General features: G+C 43.0%; 1 protein-coding gene across 6 annotated transcripts in view; it reads right to left on the bottom strand.

Annotated features, from left to right (window-relative positions):
- Window positions 1-9,088, bottom strand: part of CPQ (carboxypeptidase Q) — a 211,039-nt gene extending 201,951 nt beyond the window's left edge. For 3 of the 6 annotated variants that reach the window (XM_075495001.1, XM_075494996.1, XM_075495000.1), the window contains exons 1-2: window positions 8,968-9,088; window positions 971-1,040 (exon numbers count right to left, since the gene is read on the bottom strand). The gene's annotated coding sequence lies outside the window, so the exon portion shown is untranslated. Of the gene's footprint in view, window positions 1-970; window positions 1,041-7,664; window positions 7,776-8,967 lie in introns of those variants that run through there. The other 3 variants (XM_075494997.1, XM_075494999.1, XM_075494998.1) reach the window with 3 other exon arrangements.
- Window positions 9,089-12,404: the final 3,316 nt, after the last annotated feature.

The following is a 12,404-nucleotide window of genomic DNA, read 5'->3' as shown; positions in this document are numbered from 1 at the left end:
GCTCAAAAGATAATATAATAAATACATTTTAGACAATGTTAATACAGATAACTGTGCAAGCAAAAATGAATGCCTTGATCTTGCACAGCTATACTTGCAGAGATACCATAGAATATACATGCACAAATACCAACAGCAGCTTCAGAATAAATGAAAAAAGTACCACTGCTAAAACATATTCAGGAGCTACACTGGAGACAGCTTTCCAAAACGGCAATAAATATTTCTGAGAAGGAAGGTAGTTTAATGAACTATGAAACTGCCTTTTCTCAATACAATTATTGTTTGAATCTCATAGTATTAGAAAAACAAATGGAGGTCCATCCTTTAAAATCCTCACAGGTTCTTTGTTCTAGCTGCCAAACTATCCGTGGTACCATTTCTTTGATCCAGATGCTTAATAGGGTCTTGAATCTGACAATACAAAAGCTGATACTGTACTTGAGTGTCATGTTAAGGGAAGATACTGACTTCGGCAAACATAAGCTGACTAGGTATACATACATGTCATTTTCTGGCACACATTGTACCACATCTGGCACACATTCTACAGCACCTGCAACACTAGAGACAGAATGCAATCAACCCTCTCTCTGCAAATATTATGTTAAGACATCTCCCTGGCTTTGCACTGACATGATTCTGACACTGCACTTGACCAATAATACTCACAGATTAAATTACGCCAAGAAAGTACAGGAGCAAACAAAACAGCCAAAAGTTTCCTCCTAGGTCTTAAACACTTCTGCACAGTTCAGATTGCATAAGGCAATCTGACCTGCATGTCAGCTCCCAAACGCCAGAGAAGTTTTTACACTGGCCATCTTTGAGAAAACCAGCTCACCACTGCTGCCATGAACACACCAGACCCAGGTGAGTGCCTGCACCCAAACTCACGAAGCACACAGGAACTTCAACCAAGCAAAGCCCAGAGAGTCCACAGCTCCATTTCCAGACCCCAGTTGCTCACCCTATCCTTCTGCTACTGACAGCCACATGACAGCCACAAGCTCCTTCTGGGTCTGCTGGAGGAGTTATGCCTGGAACACAATAAAAAGTGAAGCTATTTAGACACTCTTAAAATTTCTATTTAGATAGAGTGTTATCAAACTGGGCAGGGACGCCAGGTATTAGGACACCTCTGGCTTTTATCCTGCCTGTTAAATAGCCCTCTGCAAGCACAGCTTTGGGAATGCTGCCTTTAAATGTTTCTAGACACAAGACCAATCATTAAGGAGACAAAAGCTTGCAGAATCAACCCACTTAGAGCACTTGATTTAGCTATAAATGGTGATTTTCAAAACCGCACATTTGCCCTGTCATAACTGCATAAAATTCAGAGGGCTTTATCCACAGCATGAGTAGAGACTATTTAACATTTGGGGCTCTAGTGTTACTAGTATGAGGAAAAAATAGAGCCTCTGCCTCCTTCAGTGAATCCAGATGTTGCAAATGTCAGTCTCCTCATGAACTAAAACGCAATTGCAAATTAAAATGAAACTGGTATTGGAGGATCGCTTACACTCAGTTTTGATTTTATCACATACATCAGCTTGCAAGCAGGGGCAACTGAGAAGGCAGAGCTCTCACAAAGTTACAACTGCTCCTTCATTCAGAAGCAGCCAGAAAAGCCATCTTTGACTTCTTGATGAAGCGCTGTTCCTTTCAGGATGACGGTTTCATCCACACTTCCATGATTTCCATATTAGGGTCACTCCTCAGAAAGCTCTTCTTTGAAACCCTTTGGAAGCCAGGCTGGGACATAAACAGTGCTTTGGGCAACAAATTACGTATCAGTTCTGCTCCCTGATGACAGCAACTTCCCAGTTATCCATTGGAACAGATCTGATGGTAACACTAATTCTACATCCCTTACTCCATGTTTGCCAACAAGCCCTACTTGTTGAGTACAAAGTATTTAGATATAATCACCGGGAGAGCAGGCAAGGTCAGCAAGAAGCCTACATTTCTTAAGTTTACTATCCCATTTAATTCCTAGATTAAGGCTTTTTCTACAGCAAAGTTACCTCCTGCTTTCAGAAGAGCAGCTGAACTTGCACAGACCACCACTCCCAGTTGCAGCAATGCTTGCAGCTAACAGCCCAGCTGTTACCTCAACACAGCTGAAAATGTTTTCCAGGAAAAAAAGCTAGTATTAGCTGACTTCGATTGTTCCTGTGCCGCTTGTCTGTAGGGACAGGAGATGTTAGACAGCATGTTTCATTTTGGTAACTTTGGGAAGTTGCATTAGACAGATGCCTACTGTAGCTATTATTATTTACCCAGTATGCAAGTGCATCTGGTTTTTTATATACAGTTCACATACTGATAAGCTCCCAATAGTTATTTTTATATAACATTCTTCAAAGGAACTTTCCCATGCTCCCATTCCTGTTTGCATGCTGCTCAACCGGGCTGCATGTTCTGGATTGTCAGAAAACAGGCGTCTGAATACATTTAATTCTAATACCAATGCACTGAGAACAGAAGCAATGGAGAAGTGCCGTATCTTCCAGCATTACAACAATGAGGAAAAGCCAAAGGAGATAAAGCAGCATGTGAAAGGGGAGAAAAAAAATAGAAAAATTGACTACTACTCCCTGAAACATAACTGCTCTGACTTTGATAAACACTTGATGCCTGCAAATGCATGATGGTGGGACTGACAAAAGTGTGGTGTGTAATGCAATGATGACATAGCTGAGAGGGCTGGATCATAATCACAAGAAAATAGTACTGGTTTAAAAAAAGAAAAAAACAAACAAAAATGAGCATATAAAGGTCAGATATGCTTCATAGACACATACGTCACACCATTTTTAACTGCCGGGTTCATCTCCTGACTTAACGTCAGGGTCGGCAAAACAGGATTCACTTTGTATGGCGTTTTTTTATGCTTCTACTTTAAATAAAACTTGCCATATGATCTGGATCAAAGAAACATAGGATATGTCACTATTGATAATGATAGCTCCTCAAATAAAGCTTAAAACATGCATTGACTTCTTTTGGCCTAAAAGCTTAAACCGTAAAGCAATTTTCACAAATCTGTTTCACAAATAACATAAGATGGGAGAGTATGATGGGGGGGGGGGGAGGGGGGATCATTTCTAGCCATGCCAAAATTCCCATACTAGAGAAAGCATAAAGTCTTGTTCGCTTATGAACACAAAATAACTCATGCTGTTGTGTCAAATGGATTATTTTTACTCAAAACTAATATTCTGGGCCAAAAAATAAGACCTACTTTGAGCAATGAGAGGACTGCTAACAGAAGCACCACTTAGCACTGGGAAATACCTTTTCCTCTAGGGAAAAAGACTTGCAAATGAGTTTTTAGCTCACCTACTGCCAGATGGAAATACAGAAAGATAATCACACTGTTCTGACCACCTCTTTTTCCAATGAAACAAAAAATTCATTGTCCCCATCAAAATTTAGATGTGAGGCTCAAGACACCGTTGTCACCTGCTATTAGCACAGCAAACTTAAGAGATGTTTTGACGTTCAGCATAAGCTCTTCTCTCAAAGTTTCTTCCAGTTTGACCACTTTCTCCTCTCTCATCACCAGATTTGCTGAAACAGTCCAAAATCACACAAATAGCCCTGTATGATCCACCCGTATCAGATATGCTGGGTTTGGCTATGTCAGGTCTTTTTAATAATCACAACTGTAGCATACACCAGACCGCACTGCAAAGCAAGATGTATCTGCTGACTTGGGCAGCATCACTGGCTGGAAACAAGCACATCAGTCCTCACTTGGCTACTCTTTGAAAGGCAGCCACAGAGAGACTCCTGATACCACGGTTTCTGCAAGTTTTCTCTTCAGCCCCAACAGGTAAGTCCAAAATGAAGCACGAATCACAGACCTTAGCTGCGGTAGTAACATATATTAAAGTCAGCATAGGTATATTTTATCAGCCTATGGACTGGGCAACAGAAGGTTTGGATCAGTTGTACCTTAAGTCCATCTAGGTCCTAGCTACAGTGGCTCTGCCCTCCAAATTGCCATTCACTTGCACCAGAAGTTCATCCATATGGACAGGCAGCAAGTTGGTTCTGGGAACCAATCCAGTGAAAAACATTTATTCTTTGTTAGTAGAAATTAATCATGAGCATTAGTACCAGTAGGTTACTGGTAGAAGAGAAAATGGGGATGTACTACTCGAAGGAAGACTGGACTGTGGCAGTCTCTGCAGCCTGAAGAGCAGACAGCTTTGCTCTTTCCACCACCTCTGCTACCTGGGTGAGAACTGGTGGCCAAGGAACAGGTGGGTGGCTGGGGTGGAAACCTCTGCAGCAGCTGCCAGGTAAATTACACAACTCAAAGCCTGCTCTTTTGCTCTGAAAACCCTCCAGAGATTCCTTACCCAACAACTATTTCAAGACAACCAAACTGAACAAGAAATTAAAATCAAATTGACTTTGGTTTCCTTCTAGGGTATCTCACAGTGCATCACTGAGGTAGAAATTGTCTGCTCTGTGTATTTTTCGGCAGCACCGAATATATTATCTGAGATTAGTAATGTACTTTTCTGCCTTATCTAGTTGTCATAAGAGAAAATATTAATAGCCTGTTGCAGTATATGATCAATCTTAAAGAAATTAGTAACTTACAATTCTTTTTGCTTCCAAAACAATACAGAATTTCATTAAAACTCCGAGAAGTGTTTTCGCAGTCTGCCACAGAAGAGCATTTGTGTTTTGTATGGGAGAACATGACCAGAGAGAGCACTAGAAGGTGAGCCCTGTGATGCAGAACAGTAAAAATCAACAAGATCAGAAACGCTAATCTCAAAACGTGGGGAGAGCAGAAGGGGAAACCATTACAGATAAATCAAATCTGTGCTTTGGTCTTCAAAAGTTACAGATAAAAAGGTGGATGCTTTCCCAACAGAGTCTATTGGCTCAGATCTCATTTTAAGGCCTCAAAAAAGCACATTTCTTCCTCAAATGTCTATTGGCACACCCATAATATTACATAAGCCCCTTTTGTGGGGCTACTAGAAACACAAATTACTGTCGACTCACTTGTCTTATGTAAATTCACAGTCAAGTGCCTCCTCTGAAAAAAACTAACACAAAAATTAAAGACACAGGATATCAATATACATGTAGCAGATGAAAGCTAGAAAAACTGGGGGAGGGCGGCAGAGTGATCTCATTCCCTTTCACACAGAGTGTTCTAGCAGGAAATGTACTATCACTACATTTGAGTAAAAGATCAGACACCATAACCAGAAACTGGAGAAAGGAAAAAAAACCCCACATATATACTTAAACGTGAACTGTTTTCTCACATAAGTACTAAAACAGGCTTCACAAGGCTCACCACAATTCTCAGTTGCACAAGATGCTGCTACATCTGTGGGGTCACAAACCAGGTTTAGGCAAATCCTGAGCTGGTGGAAACTACCACTGTTGTACTGAATGCAGGATGGTCACTCAGGCAAGTTTAAAATAAATCTTAGTTGTTTATATTTCCTATGATGTAAGAAATGTCTATGATAGGTGACCTGAGAGTAACCTCCTCTCGCTATAGCATAAAGATCATTGATTTAAAATTTATCTTAGACAATTAAGAATTGAGATAAATTTGACTGGAATTTTTCTTTTCTAAAACAGCATTAGTATCTTTTAAAATCAGGTTTTAGATCACAGGCCTTTTACCATTCCTCTGATTGCAATGGGCAGTAGAGAGAAACATTTTGCCAAAATATATAAACAAACTTCTTAGAGATGTATTTTAATCCATATGTCTGTTCATTAGATACTTCTACTGAATCCCTCTTTGGCAGCAACAGCACCAAAGGGATTTTCACATTTTCCTCTCACACCCACTGTGGAGAAAATTAATCAAATACATCTATCTTAATTAGACTTAAAAGACTCTGAGAAAATATTACTATTATTAATATCAGGACAGAACAAAAAGAATCCAAATGAGCTGGGTGTCTCAATGTTCTCCATTAAAAACAAAACCCAAACAAAATAAAGAATAAAATAAACAGATAAATAAATAGAACCCCCCTCCACTGGTCCATTCTCTCTGTCTCAAAAAAAGAAATCAAGTCTCTTGTAAGATCAAGGCACCCAAAGTATCATTTTTAAAACTACAGGTTAACAAGGTAAACATTTTTCTCAAGCCGACATACAATTTTTTGTTCTATTGTAAAATCAAAACAAAAAAGACCAGAGCATTCTCCACAGATTCTGTCAGAAATACTAACTTAGTCAAGTAATTGGCATTTAGGAGATTACGAATCAGAGCTAAAAATTCACTACTGCCATCACAGTGAAAATGTAAGTGGCTGGCGGTCAACTGAAGAAAGAACTTACATTTATTTCAGTACTTTGAGATTATTGCAAACATTTGGTAACAAAAAAGTGAAAGATTACTGCAATGCAGTTTTTGACAGACAGTATTTCCTGTCAAAACAGAACAGAAAGAACTGTAGAGCTTCAAGATTGTAATCGTTTCGTACATTTCTACGCACAAAGTACTTTTTTAAGCAAAATTTTTCACCCCTGCAGCTGCTATCTCTTAGATGTACTGCCATCCTTCATCTTCATCCTCCCACAACTGGAAAGGAAGGAAGAAATGACAAGACAAAGTTTTCAATCTTAAAACAAGAAAGTTTTATACACTATAGCAGGAACAGATAAAAGAAACTCATGTGCATTATGAGTTCATGCAATTATATCAACAATAAGAGACTGTGTAAGTTGCTTCCTTTCCTGATCTGGCATTAAAGACATGCAGGCATTTGCAAAACTGTGTTATAAAACAAGTAAGAATTTATATGAGCTTTTACTGACAGATGTCTCCCAACAGGGGTCAATGCCAGGTTGTTCTTCCCCAGCCCAGATTTGCAATCTGTTCTTATCTGATTTAGTGTCTTATTGTTCTGCTGTTCAAAAGAATTATATATATTTTAAACACCAAGAAACAAGATTGGGTAAGACAAAGGCTTAGTATGAAGCTCTAAAGCTGCAGTGGCTCTGATCCAAGTTTATCTGCACAGACTTCATCTGAAAGATTGAAGTTTGGGTAAAGTAAAACTGATTGCAAGGCACAACTGATAGACGCTATCCAAGATAGAGTGGATGTGTCTAAAGAAATGAGTCAAAATTTACAAGGAAACATGGGATGTAAGAAGTCTCACGGATATGGCAGGCTTTGTAGGGTTTCTTTGGGGAAAGAAGTGTTTGAGGTTTTATTCAAAATAATAAACTAACAGACAAGACTGGAAGGTGATTTTAAGGAGTGAAAGTAGGTAAGCAAGAGAAAGACTTTTAATGAAAGTTTTCATCCTCGCAGAAAAATAACCAGAGCAAAATCAAGGCCAGCTTTTGTCACCCTAGCTTAAATCTTAAGAATTTCTCAAGCTAAAATAGAGAGATAAATTCTAGATAGACGTAGATGTAAGCAGTCCTTCCATTCCCATACAGGGATCTGTTCTACAGTCATACCAAGCATTGCTTTATAAGAAGAAACACCCACACGCTGCCCTTTCATCAATAGATTACAACACTCTTACAGTCTTTTGATACAAGAGGGTGAGCAGATGTGGAACAAGCTCCAGAAACAGTAAATATTAATCTAATTTTGAACGGAGTGAAAACCACAGACATGCAAAACTTTGAAAATTAAGGCTTACAAAACAAGAAATCGGGATTTCAGGTGTTGCATGTGTACGGCCCTCTCTGGCCAGGTGCTTTGAGTGTTCATGCAGCAATTAGGAAAGTCAGGTCCCAAAAATTCTGCAGTTTGAAGGAAGAAAGAAGTAATCAACAAGAAAACAGAAATCCGGTGCTTGTATTTTGAATTTTCTCTTCAGTAGTTCTGAGCAGACTTGCAACTTGTCAGACACAACCACCAGATTCAAAAGGCTCCTCCATATCTAACGCTTCCTTAGTAAAATCAGATTCAGCTTGCAGAACTTACATTTTTTCATGTTTTATCTCACTTCTCCCTCCCTCATATATATTTTAGTACTTCTATAAAATATGTATATGCATATACACAGATATAAAAATTGTATATACATATATAAAAATGCCTCTCTTCTTATATACTTTTCCCTTTTGCAGCAATTTGAAAAGGGTAGTCTTTAAAGTCCTGTCAAAACAAATCTAACGGGTACTAGTTGCTAGAATTTCCTACTCGGAAGCACTAAACTACTTTACATGCTGGGACCTCTTCACTATGCAGTGTGCTGTAAAACATCATTGACTATCTAATGCACCCATCCGGTATTTATGGGTTTCATCCGTGTGCAGTGGCATAGCTTTCAGCTCTGCTGGTTTCAAGACCACGGCAGAGCTCCGTGCCTCGCCTAACGCCAACCACACGTCCCCCGAGCACGTGCGCGACAGCCACCTACAACTCCGGGTCGATATTTGTTTTTAAATACGAGGAACGAGAAGGTAAGCGGGCATTTCTTGTCACGCGATGGAGCATCCATGTTCCTGAAGGGCGACCGAGCTGGTGTCTGTTCCCTCCAGAGAAGGGTGGGAGGGCGGGCGCGAGGTGGGCCCAACGCCCCGCTGCCAGGCCGGGGGGCTCCGGCCCACCGACCCAGGGCAGGGCTGGCCCGGCAGCACCCGAGGCTGCGGCCCGGCGGCTGAAGGCCCCACTTCGGGGAGGGGACCCCAGCACATGCTGGCAGAACTTTAAAGCAAGCCCTCGGCAAGAGGAGGAGACGGGGCTGAGTCCCGCTGGTGATGGCGGCCTGCGTGCCCCTCCTCGCCCCCAGCCAGGCGGCGGAGCCGGAGCCGGGCCCCCCGCGAGAAGCGCGGCCCCGGCAGAGCGCTGCACCCGGCGGAGGGGCGCCGCCAGCCCCGCTCCCGCGGCGGCAGGCAGGCCGGGCGGGCGAGCGCTTCCCGGGCGGGGCCCGCGGCCCCCTGCGAGGAGGAGAAGGAGGAGAAGAGGAGGAGGAGGGGAGCAGAGCAAACACGCACCTTCCCCGTGCCGAGCGGGCCGCGGCGGCGCCAGCGCGGCCCCCGCCTCCGCCCAGCCGGCCCGGGACGGGGCAGGGGGAGGAGCCGCAGCCGCCGCGGCTGGGGGAAGGGGGCGGGCCGCGGCCCGGGCCCGGCTGGTGCCGGTTGCGCCGAGGGCGCCTGAAACCGCGTGGAAGCCGCCTCAGGCCTTGGGCCGGTCCCGGCGCTGCGTTGCGGGCGAGGCCGGGCGTCCCCCCCTTGCCGGCGGGTCAGGCCGCGGTGCCTCGTAGGCCCCTCTGAGGCGAGGCGAGGTAACGCGGGCCCGGCCCGGGCGCCCCCGCCCGACCCCAGCCTCTCGAGGAGGAGGCCTGAAAACTCCCATCCGTGCACCGTCACCAGCCCTTCCCGGGGAGAACCGCCTCGGTGCGAGGGGCTGCCTGCCACGCGGGACTGCGTTTCTGTAGGGCGGGCGGGTCGTGCGAGCGGTGCACGGACGTACAGCAAAGGGAGCAAGCCTGAGGAGGCTTTCCTGCTGCCTGCACGGTGGCAGCGGCCTCCTCGCTGGGTGCCTCGGAGCGTGGCGGCAATACCGTGTCGTTCGTTGCTTTCCAGCGTGCTGAGGGCCGTCACTGCCTTCACGCTGCGGGGAGCCGAGGCAGGGCCACCGCTTCTCCCGTGGCGGCCTTCTGCACAAGTAACACTGCACTCATTTAAATAAAGGTGTGTTTATAAAAACACTTAGGTAAATGAGTGCAATTTCTTCTGTAGATAAGATCTTAAAATACAAACATGGGTCTTAATCTGCAAACACCTCAATTGAAGCTCTCGATTCGTTCTATTTAAGTCAATGGGACTACCCAGGTGCTTACAGGTAGGTGTTTTTAGGCTCAAAGCCCTTGGTGCATTTCCAAAAAGCTGCTGTAGCAGGAAGACAGTGAAGAATTTCCTTCTAATATTCAACACAGTATTCCAGTATTCATGAACTCTCTGCCTAAGTGAAAAGAGTAATAGTGATGAACTTCATGGGTGTGTACCTTGAGGAGGGATTTGAAACACACATTATTATAAGATAATGGCTGCCCCTTCCAACCTGACTCCTCCACCCATTTATTTGAGGTGACTCTTGTATTTTTTCACTTGGATTTTTCAGTGCACAATCTGGATGGTACATTTTTACAGCTGGGGCTGTGTCCTCTGCTATACAGATAACGGAGCATGCCAGTGGGATGCAACAGTAAGGTTCTCTCAAACTGCTGCAGTCCTTGAGAGCCCTGTTCCATTGAGGGTGACAAAATAACTGTTTAAATAAAAATGCTGCACAAGTAAATTTCTATTGGAGATCTACCTGTCTCTTTCCTGTGCATTCTGTATATTCTTTACATACCGTGCCCTATAAACTGTAAGTGTCTGTCTGGGACTATATCTCTGGAAAGATTATACATGGTGATTGAGTAATGTGTTGCTGTAGGTCATGCAAGAAAATATTCCATCCTCAATGGTTGGCTGTTGCACCCACAATGTCTTGAACTTAACCATCAACATAGGGCTTTCCTTTTTGCTTGCAAGGAGAAACAACATAGCACAGGTCTGCATGAAGGAGCTCATGTGAAACTAGACTTGTAGTATTCAAATTTAGGATTTGGGTTGATTTCTGGGAGGAATTCCTTCTCTCTTCATTTGTTCCATTACAATTAAATCACCTGGTTTCCCATTATTTTTTCCTGAATTACCTTCCTTTATTAATCCTTCCACAGTCAAGGATGAATGATGATAAGCCATATTTTTTCCCTGCCACCAAACAGTCAGAAGGATGGAGAAATCTTGTCATGGCTGTCATTAATCCCAGGTCACAGGGAAGAGGAGAGTACACTGCTCATGTCTTCTGTTGCCCTTGCCTGAGAAGCAGTAAGTAAGAGCAAGAAAAGAGACCTAACAACAAAACGTAGAGCTCCACCTCCCAAACCTCTTCAGCCAGCAACACGCACAAATCTGTTTATGGGTTTGAAACACATCAGTACCCACTTAGCCTCGGGAAAGGTATTTCCATCACACCCATCTCTTATGTTATTTTCTCATATTTTGCATTATTCACTAAATGCATAGTTTTGTTTTCCTTTAGTTTGCAGCTTTGGGACTTTCAGATGGCTGTTCTTCCCTCCTCGGGATTGTAATTGTAAATCAGGGAGAGGCTGGAGCTAAGGAGACCTGCACTCAGTTTTCCAGACTTCATAAGCTACACTGGGCAAAATCCTAGCCCCCCCACCCAGAAATCACCCATGTGATCCATCTTGCATACTTCTGAACTCATTAAGACTATTCAGGTGCTTGAAGGTCCTCATATGGATGTATCTTTACAAGACTGCTATGATTACACTGGTAGGAACAGCGTCCGAGTCAAGAACTTAATATTCAAGAAAGGGATCTGATATGTCTGAATGTCAAAAATAATCATAATTACCTGATTGTAACTTGGTGCTTCAGGGAGTAAGCCAGTATCTAACTCCTAGAAAGGGAAATGAAATCTTATGTCTCACTTCTTACTGCTGGATTTTTTCACCTTCTGTTACCCAGTACATGAAGCAACTGGTGGAGTCTGCTGTTAGGCAGAGGATACTGCCTGAATGGATCCTGAATCCCTTCTGATATGACAGTCACTTGGTACCATGCTTCTCCCTGCACAAAATGGGGATGATGCTATTAGGCTGTGCTTTGTTTTTCCAATCCGTTTTGGCTGCATGGTTTTTGGAGCAAGGACTGCTTCCGTGGAGCTCCAAACTTTCTTGAAGTCTCTAAAATGTGACTACATTAAAATAATAAGAAGAAATCACAGGCATATTCACATACTAATTATTATGCAAAGTGAGGAGGGGGAGGGAAGAAAGCATGAGATTCCTTTGAAAAGCTGCCAGCACAGGTCCAAACACAAAAGGTGTTTGAAGTGGGAGCACACTGTACCAGCCTGAAGGAATTACCAATATACCAGCTACCCTTGTTTAGAAGCATGCTCTCAATTTTCATTTTATTACATTTATTTACTTTACCAAAGCATTTTCCAGTTTTTGTCTCCCAAAAGTCTCCTCTAGGTCCACATTGTATTTCAGTACCACTAGAAGGTATTTTCTTCATTTAAAGTTTTTCTTTGTTGCTTTGCAATGTAGGCAGGTAAATATGGACTGCTAATTAATGCAAACTTCAGCTTTTATTTCCTCTTCTTTTTCAGTTAAAGGAGCTGAAAAGAAATATTCCTAAGTTTCCAAGAAGTGCTGTTTTTCATTTCTTCCTAGGAAGAAGTGTTCAAGCTTGACCCTGACTTGTACGTCTTTCTAGTTATGCAGCCTGGCAGCAAATAAATACATCTTAATAGTGCATAGAATGGGGAAAAAGGTAGGCACCTCGTGGCAGCTATTCTTCTATACAGTTCTGCTAGCTTTGCTGCTGCTGCATCAGAGACTCATGTT

The sequence above is a fragment of the Mycteria americana genome, chromosome 2 (genome assembly GCF_035582795.1).
Source record: "Mycteria americana isolate JAX WOST 10 ecotype Jacksonville Zoo and Gardens chromosome 2, USCA_MyAme_1.0, whole genome shotgun sequence".
In the NCBI taxonomy this organism is placed as follows: domain Eukaryota; kingdom Metazoa; phylum Chordata; class Aves; order Ciconiiformes; family Ciconiidae; genus Mycteria; species Mycteria americana.
This window is presented reverse-complemented; position numbering and strand designations above follow the sequence as displayed.